Source organism: Macaca thibetana, chromosome 7, assembly GCF_024542745.1.
Source record: "Macaca thibetana thibetana isolate TM-01 chromosome 7, ASM2454274v1, whole genome shotgun sequence".
Lineage (NCBI taxonomy): Eukaryota > Metazoa > Chordata > Mammalia > Primates > Cercopithecidae > Macaca > Macaca thibetana.
The window spans coordinates 112,249,892-112,264,494 of NC_065584.1; the positions used below are offsets into that span (position 1 = coordinate 112,249,892).

General features: G+C 36.8%; 1 long non-coding RNA gene and 1 other non-coding gene across 50 annotated transcripts in view; both read right to left on the bottom strand.

Annotated features, from left to right (window-relative positions):
• LOC126958881 (uncharacterized) overlaps positions 1-9,733 on the bottom strand; it is a 90,090-nt gene extending 80,357 nt beyond the window's left edge. For 45 of the 49 annotated variants that reach the window (XR_007727358.1, XR_007727375.1, XR_007727365.1 and 42 more), the window contains exon 1: positions 4,164-9,733. This is a non-coding gene — a long non-coding RNA (uncharacterized LOC126958881). The remainder of the gene's footprint in view (positions 1-4,163) is intronic. The other 4 variants (XR_007727362.1, XR_007727361.1, XR_007727354.1 and 1 more) reach the window with 3 other exon arrangements.
• LOC126960486 (small nucleolar RNA SNORD109A) lies at positions 4,631-4,697 on the bottom strand. The gene has a single exon (XR_007728026.1). It is a non-coding gene; the product is annotated as a small nucleolar RNA SNORD109A (small nucleolar RNA).
• Positions 9,734-14,603: the final 4,870 nt, after the last annotated feature.

Here is a 14,603-nt window from a genome sequence, read left to right on the forward strand (position 1 = left end):
ACCACATAATTGGAGATTTAACATCTCACAGCTAATACATAGTTTAAAGAGGTTATCTCAAGACAAATGAAGAAATACATTTAAATAAATGAGAGTGAAAAAAAACTTATGAAAATTGGGATGCAGCAAAAGTAGTGCTTAAATGAAAATTTGTAGCATTAAATGTATACATTAGAAAATAAGATCTAAGCCAGATGTGGTGGCTCACACCTATAATCCCAGCACTTTGGGAGGCCAAGGCGGGCAGATGACGGGGTCAGGAGTTCAAGATCAGCGTGGACAATATGGTGAAACCCCATCTCTATACAAAAATTAGCTGGGTGTGCTGGCATGGGCCTGTAGTCCCAGCTACTCGGGAGGCTGAGACAGGAGACTCGCCTGAACCTGGGAGCTGGAGGTTGCAGTGAGCCAAGACTGTGCCACTGCACTCCAGTTTGGGTGACAGAGTGAGAAACCATATCAAAAAAACAAATTAAAAAAAAATAAGATCTAAGTCAATAATATAAGCTTCCACATCAGAAAACCAGAGAAAGAAGAAAAAAACATAAGCAAAGAAGAGAAAATAAATCATAAAATTCAAGCACAATCAAATGAAATGAACAGCCAGAAAATGAAACACAATGAAACCAAAAGCAGATTATTTAAAAAGATTAATGAAACTAATAAGTGTAGGCAGGTAAATCAAGAATAAGAAGAAGGCTGGGTGCAGTGCCTTACACCTCTAATCCGAGCAATTTGGGAGGCCAAGGTAGGTAGATCACTTGAGGCCAGGAGTTCAAGACTAGCCTAGCCAACACAGGAAAAGCCCATCTTTACTAAAACTAGAAAAAAAAAAAAATTTAGCTGGGCATAGTGGTGCACGCCTGTATTCCCAGCTACTCGGGAAGCTGAGGCAGGATAATCACTTGAACTCGGGAGGCAGAGGCTGCACTGAGCCGAGCCGAGATCATGCCACCGCACTCCAGCCTAGGTGACAGCGAAAGACCCTATCTCAAAATAAATAAATAAATAATAAAAGAGAGAAGACACAGATTTACAATAACACAAATGGAAGAGGGCTCACTGCTACTGATCACCTGGATACTAAAAAGACAATAGAGAAATAATATGAAAAACTCTATAGGCCGGGCACGGTGGCTCACGCCTGTAATCTCAGCACTTTGGGAGGCCAAGGTGGGAGGATCACAAGGTCAGGAGATCGAGACCATGGTGAAACTCCGTCTCTATTAAAAAATACAAAAAATTAGCCGGGCGCGGTGGCGGGCGCCTGTAGTCCCAACTACTCAGGAGGCTGAGGCAGGAGAATGGCGTGAACCCGGGAGGTGGAGCTTGCAGTGAGCCGAGATCGCGCCACTGCACTCCAGCCTGGGAGACAGAGTGAGACTCCATCTCAAAAAAAAAAAAAAAAAAAAAAGAAAAACTCTATAATCACAAATTTGGTAACTGTAATGAAATAGACCAGTTTCTTGAAAACCACTGTGAGTGAGTTCAACAGTAACCCCACCCCCACCGGAAAAAAAAAAAAACATATCTAACGGGGCACGGTGGTTCACACCTGTAATTCCAGCATTCTGGGAGGTGGAGACGGGCAGATCACTTGAGGTTAAGAGTTCGAGATCAGCCTGGCCAACATGACGAAACCCCATCTCTACCAAAAATACAAAAAATTAGCTGGGCGTGGTGGTGTGAGCCTGTAATACCAGCAACTCGGGAAGCTATGCAGGAGACTCGCTTGAACCTAGGAGCTGGAGATTGCAGTGAGCCAAGATCACTCCACTGCACTCTAGCCTGGGTGAAAGAGCAAGACTCTGTCTTAAAAAATAAATAAATATAAAAGATATGTCCACATGGAAACTATAAATGTGAGTTTATTTGGAAGGTGAGTCTTTACAAATCTAACTCAATTAGAAAATAACCACCCTAGGCAACATAGCAAGATTTCATCTCTACAAGAAAAAAAATACAAAAAACTTAGCCAGGTGTCGTGGTGTGGACCTGTAGTCCCAGCTACTCGGAGGCTGAGGTGGAAGAAATGCTTAAATACAGGAGTTTCAGGTTGCAGTGAGCTATGATCATGCCATTGCACTTCAGCATTGGTGAGAGTGAGATCCTGTCTCAAAGATTTTGTTTTGAATTAAAAACAGGTAAATAGGAAAAGAATGAAAGGAAAAGACAAACTGCACACAGTAACCAAAGAGAGTTTAGGGGCTCTAAGTCAGATAAAAACTACAATTATCAAGCTAAATAAATTTCAAGATAAAAATTGTTGGTAAAGACAAAGAAGGACATTTCATGATGATAAAACTGTCAATCCATCAGGAGGATGTAACAATAATAAAGATATGTGCATCTAACAACATGGCCTCGAAATTAAATTAAAAAATGATATGACAGAATGGAAGGCAAAATCAATGTTATAATAATTGAAAATTTCAATACCTCACTTTCAATGATGAATGTAACAATGAGACAGAAGATCAAGGAAACAGAAGCAAAAAACACAGTAAAGCAGTTACATCTAACATCCATCTATGGAACAATCTAACCAGTAGAAAATATATTATTTTCAAGTGCACATGGAACAGTGTCCAAGGTAGATATTAGACCACACACTGGTCTCAACAAATCTGAAAGTAAAGAAATCAGAAAAGTATGTTGTTCAACCACAATAGAATCAAATCAGAAATAAATGAAAAAAATTGGGGGGAATTCACAATGCATGGAAATTAACACATTACTAAGAATCCTTGGGTCATGGAAAGAAGAAAATTTATAAAATAGTTTGAAATGAAAGGAAACAAAATACAACAAAAGAAAATGTCTGTGTAGCTAAAGGAGTTCTTTGAGAAATTTATAGCCGTAAATGTCCATATTAAATAAAGGAAAATCTCAAATCAATCTAAACTTTTACCTTAAGAAAACAGAAGAACAAAGCAAAGTTAAATCAAGTAGAATGAAAGAAATAAGAATAAAATGCCAATAAATAAAACAAAGCATAGAGAAGAAAAAATAAAAATATCAAAAGCTGGTTCACTGAAATTTTTTGTTTGTCTAGTAACAGGCCAGGTGTGGTGGTGTGTTCCTGTATTCCCAGCTACTCAAGATGCAGAGGCAGCAGGACTGCTTAGGCTCAGAAGTTCAAGGCCAGCATAAACAGCAAGACTCTGTCTCTTAAAAAATTGACATAACAATACCTACAATACTGAAAACAGAAGACCCAATTTTCATAAAATCTGGAATGAAAATCAGACTATTACTAACACCCTTATAGAAATAAGGTATGTCAACAAATTAGATAACCTAGATTAAAGGGGCAAATACCTAGAAATACATAAATTACAGGAACTGTCACAAGAAGGAAAAACAGAAATCAAAGTCACCTTTAACAAGAGATTGAATGAGCTACTCAAAAAGTTCCCACAAATAAAATCCTACACAAATCATTTCTCTGATGAATTCTACCAAATCATTAAAGAAATAACATCGATCATTTACCAACTCTTCTAAAAAAAAGAGGAGAGCAGAAAACATTTCCCAACTTATTCCATGAGTCTATTACCCTAAAGACATCATCAAAAAAGTGAATCACAGACCAATATCCGTAATGATGCCAGGCATGGTGGCTCCTGCCTGTAATCCTAGCACTTTGGGAAACCAAAGCAAGAGGGTTGCTTGAGCCCAGTAGTTCAAGACCAGCCTTTGCAAAATAGTAAGATCCTATCTCCACGAAACAAAAAATTAAAAAATTAGCTATGTGTGGTGACACATACCTCTATTCCTACCTACTTGGGAGGCTGAGTGTGGAAGATCATTTGAGCCCAGGAGTCCAGGGCTACCGAGTGAAGAGCTGAAGTAAGCTATGACTGGGCCACTGTACTCCAGCCTGGGTAACAGAGAGACCCTGTCTTCCCAAATAAATAACTGAATAAATAAAATCAATTGGGCAAAATTCTACATTTGTCATTTCATGCAAAATTCAAATGGAATAAAAATGTAAAGGACAATGATTCAGAAATGAAGGTGGAGAGACTCACCAAAGTAAAAGATACATTATTTAGATATTATCCAGTAAGCCACTAAAAAAATCAACAAAAAGACCTCAGGATGTGACATGGAACACATGATGTATACGAATTCCAAAGGATGTTGGTTTAACTACTCACCCCTATTTTCTGAAGTGGAGGACCTCATGCCAGCCCTCCTCTACCTCAGCAAAACAAAATAGAAGAAAAAGACATGGTCTCAGAAAATACTCAACAGTAAAAATAACAAGGCACTAAAATTGGTTCCTTTGTCAATATTTAATATAGGCAGGCAGTGTTCCCTTCCTTCACTATACATCACAGTTGCTTGACCTTTCTTGACTGAAACTTTTTCATTTGTTAATCAAGAACGTATTTCCCATATATGTATCTATCTACAATTCTTTGCTCAAAATGAACAAAATAAAGTGAGTCTTGGGTCAGTAAGCATACTAAAGAGCATACTGACTCCTAAGACAGGATGCTACTGCCCTCTCAGGAGAGATAGAAAAGGCATGCTCACAGGGGTACTCTGTTGTCACTGAGGGATCCCCAAATAGAGCCAGGCTCTGAGAGTCTTATTTGTCCTAGTGGAGGGCTGCACATCTGGACCTCAGATTGACATCTGGAATGAGTCCCTCAGCATCCTCAGACAATTATTCTCATCATCGATCCAAACAAGCACCCTCCCAACAAATAAGCATTTCCACAGCCAGGCTTATTTTGTGCATGGTTATCTAATGCATCATCAGTGAGAACAGTAAATGTAGACATTTGTTTAGTATCTGAATGATGGAACTGTCATATACATAGCATGAAAAAACATATGACTGAATTGTTCCAACAAAATTAGATTAAAATCTACTGGGAAATTTTTTTTTTTTTTTTTTGAGACAGAGTTTTGCACTTGTTGCCCAGGCTGGAGTGCAATGGCATGATCTCGGCTCACCGCAACCTCTGCCTCCCGGGTTCAAGCGATTCTCCTGCCTCAGTCTTCTGAGTAGCTGGAATTATAGGCATGTGCCACCACGCCTGGCTAATTTTGTATTATCAGCAGAGACGGGGTTTCTCCATGTTGGTCAGGCTAGTCTCGAACTCCTGACCTCAGGTGATTCACCCACCTTGGTGTCCCAAAGTGCTGGGATTACAAGCGTGAGCCAAGGCGCCCGGCCAGGGAAAAAAAATTTTAAGTACAATTAAGACCAATTCAATGAACTAAAATTTTTAGGAGTAAGCGAGGTAGCAAAATAAATATATACTGTGATTACATGACAAATGTAAGTAGAAACATCTGTGATCAGAATGTGCCAGATAAAAATCTTTAAATCAATATTTAAGCCAGGCATGGCAGCACATGCCTATAGTCGCAGCTACTCAGGAGGTTGAGGCAAGATGATTGCTTGAGCCCAGGAGTTCAAGGGCAGCCTGGGCAACACGGTATGACCCCACCTCTATTCTTTAAAAAATAAATATTGAACACAGTGAATTTCACTAGAAGATTATTTTCATCCAACAAATAAATGGAGAGAAAAGGAAATACATCAATACTTCCCCCAATTTATTCAGGTTACTACCAAAAAACAAAATCCCTTTCTTCCAAAAAGGGAAAAAATAATGAGATTCCCTGAACAAAGTAGGGATATTCACATAGCAAAAAAAATCTATTATAAAAATATTCTCCTTTGAGCCTCTGAAATCATGAATTCTCAGATCCTGAAATTCTGACATCACTGGCCACAACACACATAAACAATTTCGAAATCACCACAGTAGCTGCTCACCTCTCTTGCTTGAAATTCTGTAACATCTTCTAGACCTGCAGCAAACTATTAAAAACAAAAGTAAATCAGATTAGAGAATATACAAAATTCACTAAAAAATAAGATACAAACATTGTTTCTGTAATAATTACCACAGAGCCATCTTTCCACAAGTCACAGATCTTTGGTCCTTTGTCACCTTTGCCATTTATCCATTTATTTCCTCCTCCAATTCTTCTTTATTTTTGAGATGGAGTCTCGCTCTGTCGCCCAGGCTAGAGTGCAGTGGTGCAGTCTAGGCTCATTGCAGCCTCCGTGTCTCTGGTTCAAGCGATTCTTCTGCCTAAGCTTTCCAAGTAGCTAGGACTACAGGCATGTGCCATCACGCCTGGCTAATTTTTGTATTTTTAGTAGAGATGGGGTTTCATCATGTTGGCCAGGCTGGTCTTGAACTCCTGGCCTCAAGTGATCTGCCCACCTCAGCCTCCCAAAGCGCTGGGATTACAGGCATGAGTCACCCCACACTGCTAAAATTCTTCATTCTTTAAATAGTAAAAACCGGCCAGGTGCAGTGGCTCATGCCTGTGAGCAATTTTCTCTTTGAATCAGAGATTCTAAAGTTTTATTCCGCCAAATAAAGACTCCCTGAAAATGCCCTGTGGTGGGTAAAATTAAATACACACGATAGGGCTGTTGTGAAACCAATATTCTAGAAGAGATAAAAAAACTTTAGGAATCTACTTCAATAGTGAAGTAGAACTCTGTCTCTGTCTCTCTCTCTCTCTCTATATATAAACTTTGGAATCTATTTCAAAACGTCACATAGAAATTAAGATGGCAAGAATAGAAAACGTAGACGAAAAATTTCATAAAATAAATGGAAATCATAGAAAAGAACAAAATGTAATAGGGCACTGCCCCTGTAAGACCTAAGAGAAGTAAGATGGAGTGAGCATAGTCCATCTTTACACAACCAAAGAATTAAGAATCTCAGAGGGATGCACTGATAGGGTAGAGGAGAACGTAGAAGGCGAAATGTTTGAAGGTAAACTGGGGAACTCAAAGTGCCATAAAACACCAGTGAGTTTCATGTTTTTTCTTTTCTCTAATATCCCAGCCTTAATTCAGTATGGGAGAGTCCTGAAAAATAAAACATAAAACTGCTTGTTGAGTACAAAAACCAAGATGTAACCTGTATACTTACTATTTCAATGTATTTTTTTTTTTACATAATAGTTCACATCAATATTCAACAGAATATTCATTTTGCATAGACTATTATCTGCCTTCAAACCTAGCAAAAATTATCTTACAGACAGGACCTCAAAATGTCAAATAAACATAGTTACTATATTCTCATGTATAAGACAATTGAATACATAAACACACAAAAACCTCCACATAAATATTGCTAGCGGGATTAGTCATAATAGCCAAAAACTGATGAGTGGATAAGCAAAATGTGTTATTTATACAATAGAATATCACTTCTCCATCAAAGAAAATGGAGATCTGATACATGCTACAACATGGCCAAACCTTGAAAACATTAGGCTAAGTGAAAAAATTCTGGGTAAAAAGGATTCCTTCTAATATAAATGCTTCAAATGCAGGTATCTACAAGGCCTGCTGGTATTACAGTACTCATGCATTTATTCCACATTTTCATGTTTCCTGAGCATTTATGTATGCTCAAAGCCATATGCTCAAACCATTCCTTTTGACATGTTCTTTTGCATTATTTTCATCAACTAATTCCAGATCTACTGAACAGATACAAGACTATCCATAATTCCTGGATAACTTTTACCTGGATTCCCTATTAGGTAACATCTTATAACACCTGTTTCATTTTTTTCTCATTTTTTGAAACATGTATATTATTTTATCTAAGTGCTTTGAAAATTACAGCTATGACATTATCCTTTTATCCTTTAAATTGTTTTAATTTCTCAAAAACAATTTTGAGAATTTTCTGTTATACAACCTCAGGCAATTATATAACATTGGCAATTAATAATCACATAACATTATAATCTGGCCAGTCTTCAAACTTTGCCAACTTTCCATGTCCTTTTACAGACATCCTGAATCAATGTTATATTCCATTCTCGTGTCTATTTAGTCGGAAATAATCTGGACTATTTCCTCAGTGAAATTAGTATGTTTGAATACTAAAAGCAGAATGTCCGTCAATTTGAGACTGATGTTTCCTCATGGGTAGACTCAGGTTTATACACTTTAGTCAGTAATACCACAGAAATGAGACTGTGTTCTTCTCAGTGCATCCTACCAGTGCTGCCTGATGTTCCCACTACTGGTGGTATTAACTTTCACCTCTTTAATTCAGGTGCATCAACCATTTTGTCCATCAGGAAGCTACTACTTTCCCTTTGTAACTGATAAGGACCTCAAATTGCTCACTATCTAAGTGTCCTATTTCTCTTAAAATTTTCTCCAAGTTTTAGCATCATTTGATGATTCCTGGCTGAAACAATTATGATTATTTCCAAATACTGATTTTCCAAATCCTGTCATTTCCTTGTTAACGCTATCTACCGTACAGAAGAGCTGAACTGTCAACCCTGCCTAAGCATTCATTCATATTAATAATATTTTAAACATCTTATTACCATTGATTAGGTCTCTCATCCTTCAAGAAACTGTGTCCAAATATTCCAAAATGGTGTCCGACAAAACCCGAGGCTGTTCACTGCTCAGTGTCCAGTGGTATCCTATTTGAGGGATGCAGCGTCCCCCATCCCTGCTTTCTCCTTCTGTACTTTTCCTTCTTCAGCCTTCTCAACATGTCTGAGACCCAGCTGCAAGAATCTCATATAGTCAATTTCCAACCCCCCAAATACCAGAATATAAAAATACAAAGTTAGAATGGCACTGTGCCTTCCTTACATGACAAATAGTCAAAATTCTAAACATATTTCAAAAACTGCCATAGCAAAGCAAAATTTATGTCACAATCCCTCATGCTTATACCATTTTAACCAAAATTTCAGCTACTAGCTGAGAACTGCTAAGGGACTGCATTCACAAGACACTAAGTGCCATCTTTAGAAAAGGGTTAAAATGAATGAAGAAAATGTAAAAAGAGAACTAATTATAGATTTTGTTGAATGGGGGAGATTTTGTAGAATCTAGACCATATGATCATAAATTACACTGGAAAACTATCCCAACAAGACGTTATGACCTTCAAATTTAGATCACTTGGCAGTTTTTTCTTCACTCAGAGATTACCATGGACCTTTTTCCTGCTATTGGCAGTATTTAAGTCATCATACTGCCTGTCACCAGCTCTATTCCAAAGTTAGCTTTTTCCATTTAGTGATCCTCTTTCTACTGGACATTTCTCTTTGGACTTTCATCTGTGCCTCCATGATGTCTCAGAGCTTTGTGTATAATATGGTTTCTGCCAGGAAACATTGTTCCACATTCTGAGCAAAGGCACCCCATATTTCCAGAATTAACTCCTTAAAGGTTTATACTATAAGAATTTCCAAAAGACAATTTCCTATTCATGTTTCTCTCCTGTTCCTACAATACACCAACAGTTACACCTTCTGTCCTGACAAGCTGCACTTAATAATTATCATGTCTCTGGCCTTAAAGACAAAAGGAGAATGAATATGACTTCTGAAATGTGAGTTCTTCCACAAAACATGATTTTGCTCAATGGGTTTAACAAATCATAAGCATTTTTAATTATTATCTTCCAAAGGTTGTGACATCCTAGAATAGGTTTATTTAACTTCTATATAATAGGATGAATTACACAAATTCAAACTCAACCTCAATTTACTTATCTTTTAAAAAGACAAATTCGTTAATCCATCTGTTATTATAAGCATTATGATAATTCATGTAAAGTGTTGATCTGAACATGTGGTACATGTGATAAAAATTCAATAAATGCTGTATTTAATTGAAATACACATATGTATTCAAAACACACACACACAAAAATGCAACAATAATGACCAGAACTCGCTGTATTTTGAGAGTATTCTTCCTATAAAACTGGTTTTATTGACCATATCACAACAAGCACATACATTTATCATTTCAAATGAATAGAAATAACAATGTTGAACACAGTTGGTACTCAATAACTGGCAAATAAACTGCTGAAGTTGTTGGATTTTTATATCAATTAATTTGAACATGCATCACCGTATTCATAACTGAATATAGTCCAATTGGTTAAATGTGCCATCACTAATTTTTCTACCATTATGATTTGACAAAAATGTTATTTACTATTTTACAATTATAATTAACACTACACTGAGTACCCTTAAGTTTACATGCATCTTTGAACACCTCCTATTATATCCTTATAGGTAAATATCTAAAACCAAAATTGTTGGTCAAAAGTGCTAATTTCCATTTTATATATATTTTCTACTACCTTCCTTAAAGATTTTAACACATCAGGAGTTGTAAATTCTCCCCACCTTGTTAACACATGTATCTGTTAATCTGATAGGTGAAAAAAGGCAAATAATTGTTTTTATATATATTTTAAGTATATATTTCATATGTACACAAATTTCATTATTTCATTATAATGACTGATAAGATTGAGCACATTTTCTATGCTCTTGGCCATTTGCAATGCTTTTCTTTTATGAATTGTTCATTTACATGCTTTCCCAATTGATTTGAATGAGCCTTTCAACACTAAATTTGGCATACATGTTTTCAGTAAATATACGTACATTGCTGCAAAAGAGAAATTGCCCAAATTTAATTTTAACTTGGCAGTTTATTCATTCTTTTTACCTCACCTTTACTGAAATGCAGATAGCATCAACAAACAAGAGCAAATTGGTAAAAACCCTTTAATTGGATTAAAGATGGCATTCGTTTGCTATATATACTGTTGATGCTATCATGCTTTTACAAGCTGAGTTAAAGAATAGCTCTGGCATGTAGTAATCTCACTCTGATGTGGTGAAACAACTACAACTGCTCAAATGATGTCAAAATAGGCTCAATTTATGGTCCACGGAGGATGGATACCACCACAGCTGCTCAGAGACAATCCTGTTAACTGGGATAAGAAGGCAGGCAAGATTTTGGAATTCCCTGGAACTTTATATAGATGAAATTTGGAAGAAATAGGTTCAATTTTGAAATATAATTTATCAACTATAACTATTATAGCAAGGGGTTTATATCACTCCAATTCCTTCTACTGTGCTTGTTTTACACTGTTTAGGTGATGTTAATGGCACGTGGTAGTCATTTATATCACTCACCTGCAAATGGAATTTGGCAAAAGAGCTAAACAAATTTTTAAGAAAATGAAAATGTTGAAATAATACTTCAAATATTATTACCATGCGCCTGAGTTGATGTGATTTTTTTTTCAGGTTCCAGTTTAGCCAATGCTCTGGTTTCCTGAAGGGTAAACTCTAGCCCACAGGCTGCTTTTCTACAGCCTTATTGGAAGAAAGGCATAGCACACTCATTCCATTATAAATTATCTATGGCTGCTTTCATAATAAAACAGCAGAGCAGATTGGCCGCAACGAAGACCACAATGCTTTCAGAACTGACAGTGTGTATCAGAACTGACAGTGTGTATCTGGCAATTTACAGAAAAAGTCTGCCAATCCATGGTCTAGTTTAACACGGGCTGGAAAAATAATTCTACATAATTAAAATTGAGCTTTAAAATGTGGAAATACAAAAGACTGAAATGGCAGAGTCATCTTATCTACTCTAAGTTTTCTCACACCCAGAAGATACAGAATGTCAGCACTATTTTGTTTTTCTTCATATTCAAGCACAGTGTAACAAGGCCAGAGTGCCTGCTGGACAAGGTCCCTGACTTAGGGCATGCTCTCTTCTAGTTTTTCTTTCTATACATCACCACCTCACAGATCACCATCACCACTGTCCATTCGCATGGAGGTAACTCCTTTGAGTTTCCACTGCTATGCCCTTCTGTCTCTTATGACAAATGGCACAGACAGATTACAGATGAATGATTGATAAAGACAGATATATAGATGATAGATAAAAATGGACTGATAGATTATTTAACAATAGACAAATTTAGATGGAAGCAGAATTGGGGAAGAGTTTGAGAACTACCAATAACATCAGACATCAGGATACCAATCAAGGTATTTCTCAGAATGGAACACTTATTGTTCCACATAAGCTTATTTATCTTATGTGTACATTGGTATGCTGTTTCTGAATTTTTCTTAAGACCATAGAAAGACAGTAACTATGCTTTAGTGATTGTATGCACTATAAGAAGTGCAATCATGCCCCTTTCCTGCGTGATCATCATGGAAGTTGACGTGGAAATTATGAGAAATGTGAAAAAATATACCATTCGAATCAAACAGATTAAATTAGAAGATTCATATCATCTTCCTCGAATTCAGAAGTTGTAAGATACCTATATAAAACATACCATTTATATTCAATCAAAAATGGTATTTTAAGAGCTAGATCAATTCTATGTTAGGAGAACTCATCAAATGTCTACAACACAGCACAATTCACAAAACATAACATAAGCCTATGTTTTGACCCCAATAATATTTTTGATTAATTAAATAAAATATTTTTACCCTGCTTTTTCTCATTAACAGTCATCCAATCACTTTCTAATTTACTCTTTCACTGTAAATACCATGAAAGCAAATTTAGTCATTTAAAAACAAAAAGAATTTTCGGTTTCACTTTCCAGGATATGATACTATCAAACTGTGAAAGAGACACAAATAGCAACACGCAAAACTGGTAATAGTTCTACTCTTTGTTAAAGTATCTACCACATCCTGATTTGCCAATCAAAACTTCTGTTTCAACTATTTGCTGTATCAACTACTCAAAGAAGAAAGTGGTCACATTTTATTTTTAGCCTTTACACAAAAGCCACATTCATCGACTCATTTCAGATGGCCAGAAACGTCTACCATGGGGTAGCTCACTTATTCTCTCTTCCAGCAAGATCAGAGCTCATGGCACCCCTTTGCTTATGAACTACAGACTGAAGACTTGAACTGTGGGAAAGAACACTTAGGCAAGTTGGCTACAGATACTAAGGGGAAAGAATTTGTTCGTTTTATTCACTTTTTTTCTAGATTTTTCTCTGGCATGAATAAATGCATTGTGGAGAATGTTTCCACCCCTTGGAAGTGGTAAAAGCAGGTGATAATGCTGGGAATGAGGGTAGAGAAGAATAGTTAGCTCAAATTAATCACCAGGTATTTCTAATAATAATACCAAGACAAACTAGAACATAACGCTTGGTGAAATCAATGCTCTATCTGTTTTGGATGAGTGGAAAATAGATACTCATACCAAGAGATTATTCCTACTCTCGCCAGGCAAAATACAAAGCAGGTAGACCTTGGAAATATATATAGTTTATAAAAACTGTGATGCTTTAAAAATCCTACAGAAATCTGAACATGTATACTCTTTATAAAAAACAGTGAAAATCAGAGAGGTTTCATGTGGGATAGACAGCTCCACTATTTTAGGCTTGGGTACTTTAGAGTACGAATCAGTAAAACTAGCTAGCACATTATTGTCTCGTAAGATGAAACTTTTCCGCATCAGGTCAAGGAAGACATGCAGGTCTGGCTATTAGTAATAAGAGGAATACATGTTATCAAGCTAAGCCCCCAACAGGTACCATCTGGAAACTCCAGAAGGAATATAAAGACAGCTATCTAAAACCATGGAGAACAATGAAAAGCAAGCCAACACTGGAGGAGAGTGCACTCTTGGAGGAAAGGAATTTCCCTGTAAAAGTTTCCAATTTCAAGGAATTTTGCCGACAGGCATCCTCAATAGTGGCTGGAAAGTGGGAGGAAATTCCCACAGTGTGGAGAATGAGACACGGGAAGCCTGAATGAAATTCTGTGTATAAGTTCTACGGAAATCTTTGGTTGACCAGTAAATTGCCCATCAAGTAGGCCAGACTCCAAGTAACCCAATCAATATGAAAAGAAAAGAACTGAATAGAGTGTAGGCTGCTTCCCACAGCACACAAGAAAGCCTGGAGTTTGAATCCAGCTAAGTTAACTGCTTGTCTTAAACATAAATAGGTAAAATTATCACTATCATTTATAGCCATAGCTCTCAATGAAAAAGAGTGAGCAAGGATGTGTGATTTTGGCCCAACACCATAAAAAAGAGCGCTTAGAAAGGACTGAAGGCATTTTTTGGCAGGGGACACAGGGAGGAGAGAGAGTTATGCTACTGGTAAGAACTGAGTGGAGACAAAGGATAATACTCAGTACCCCACAATGCATACAGAACAGTACCCTCCCAGAATACACACAACAACAACACAAACAAAATAACTCAGTTCAAAATGTCAATAGTGCTGAAGCTGATAAATACTGTTTTAGAAAAATAAAATAGAATTCAGAGTTTCTAAAATATACTCGAAGTTCAAGTTACAATCCAAAATTACTTGACATACAAAGAAAGAAAACTATAACCCATACTTAAGACAAAGGACACTAAAGCTAACCTGGAAGCAGTCCTGATGTTAAAATTCTGAAAAAGCATATAATTATGCTGAAGACATAAAGAAAAATGTGCTTATACTAAATGAATAGGATAGCACATCAAATACAACATAATATTAAAAATAAAGAACTGGTTGACCGGGGCATGAGGACGAGGCAGGAAGAATGCTTGAGCCTGGGAGTTCAAGACCAGCTTGGGCACCACAATGACCCTATCGCTACAAAAACAAAAGAACTAGCTGAGTGTGGTGGCATGCACCTGTAGTTCTAGCTAAGGAGTGGGTAGGTTAAGG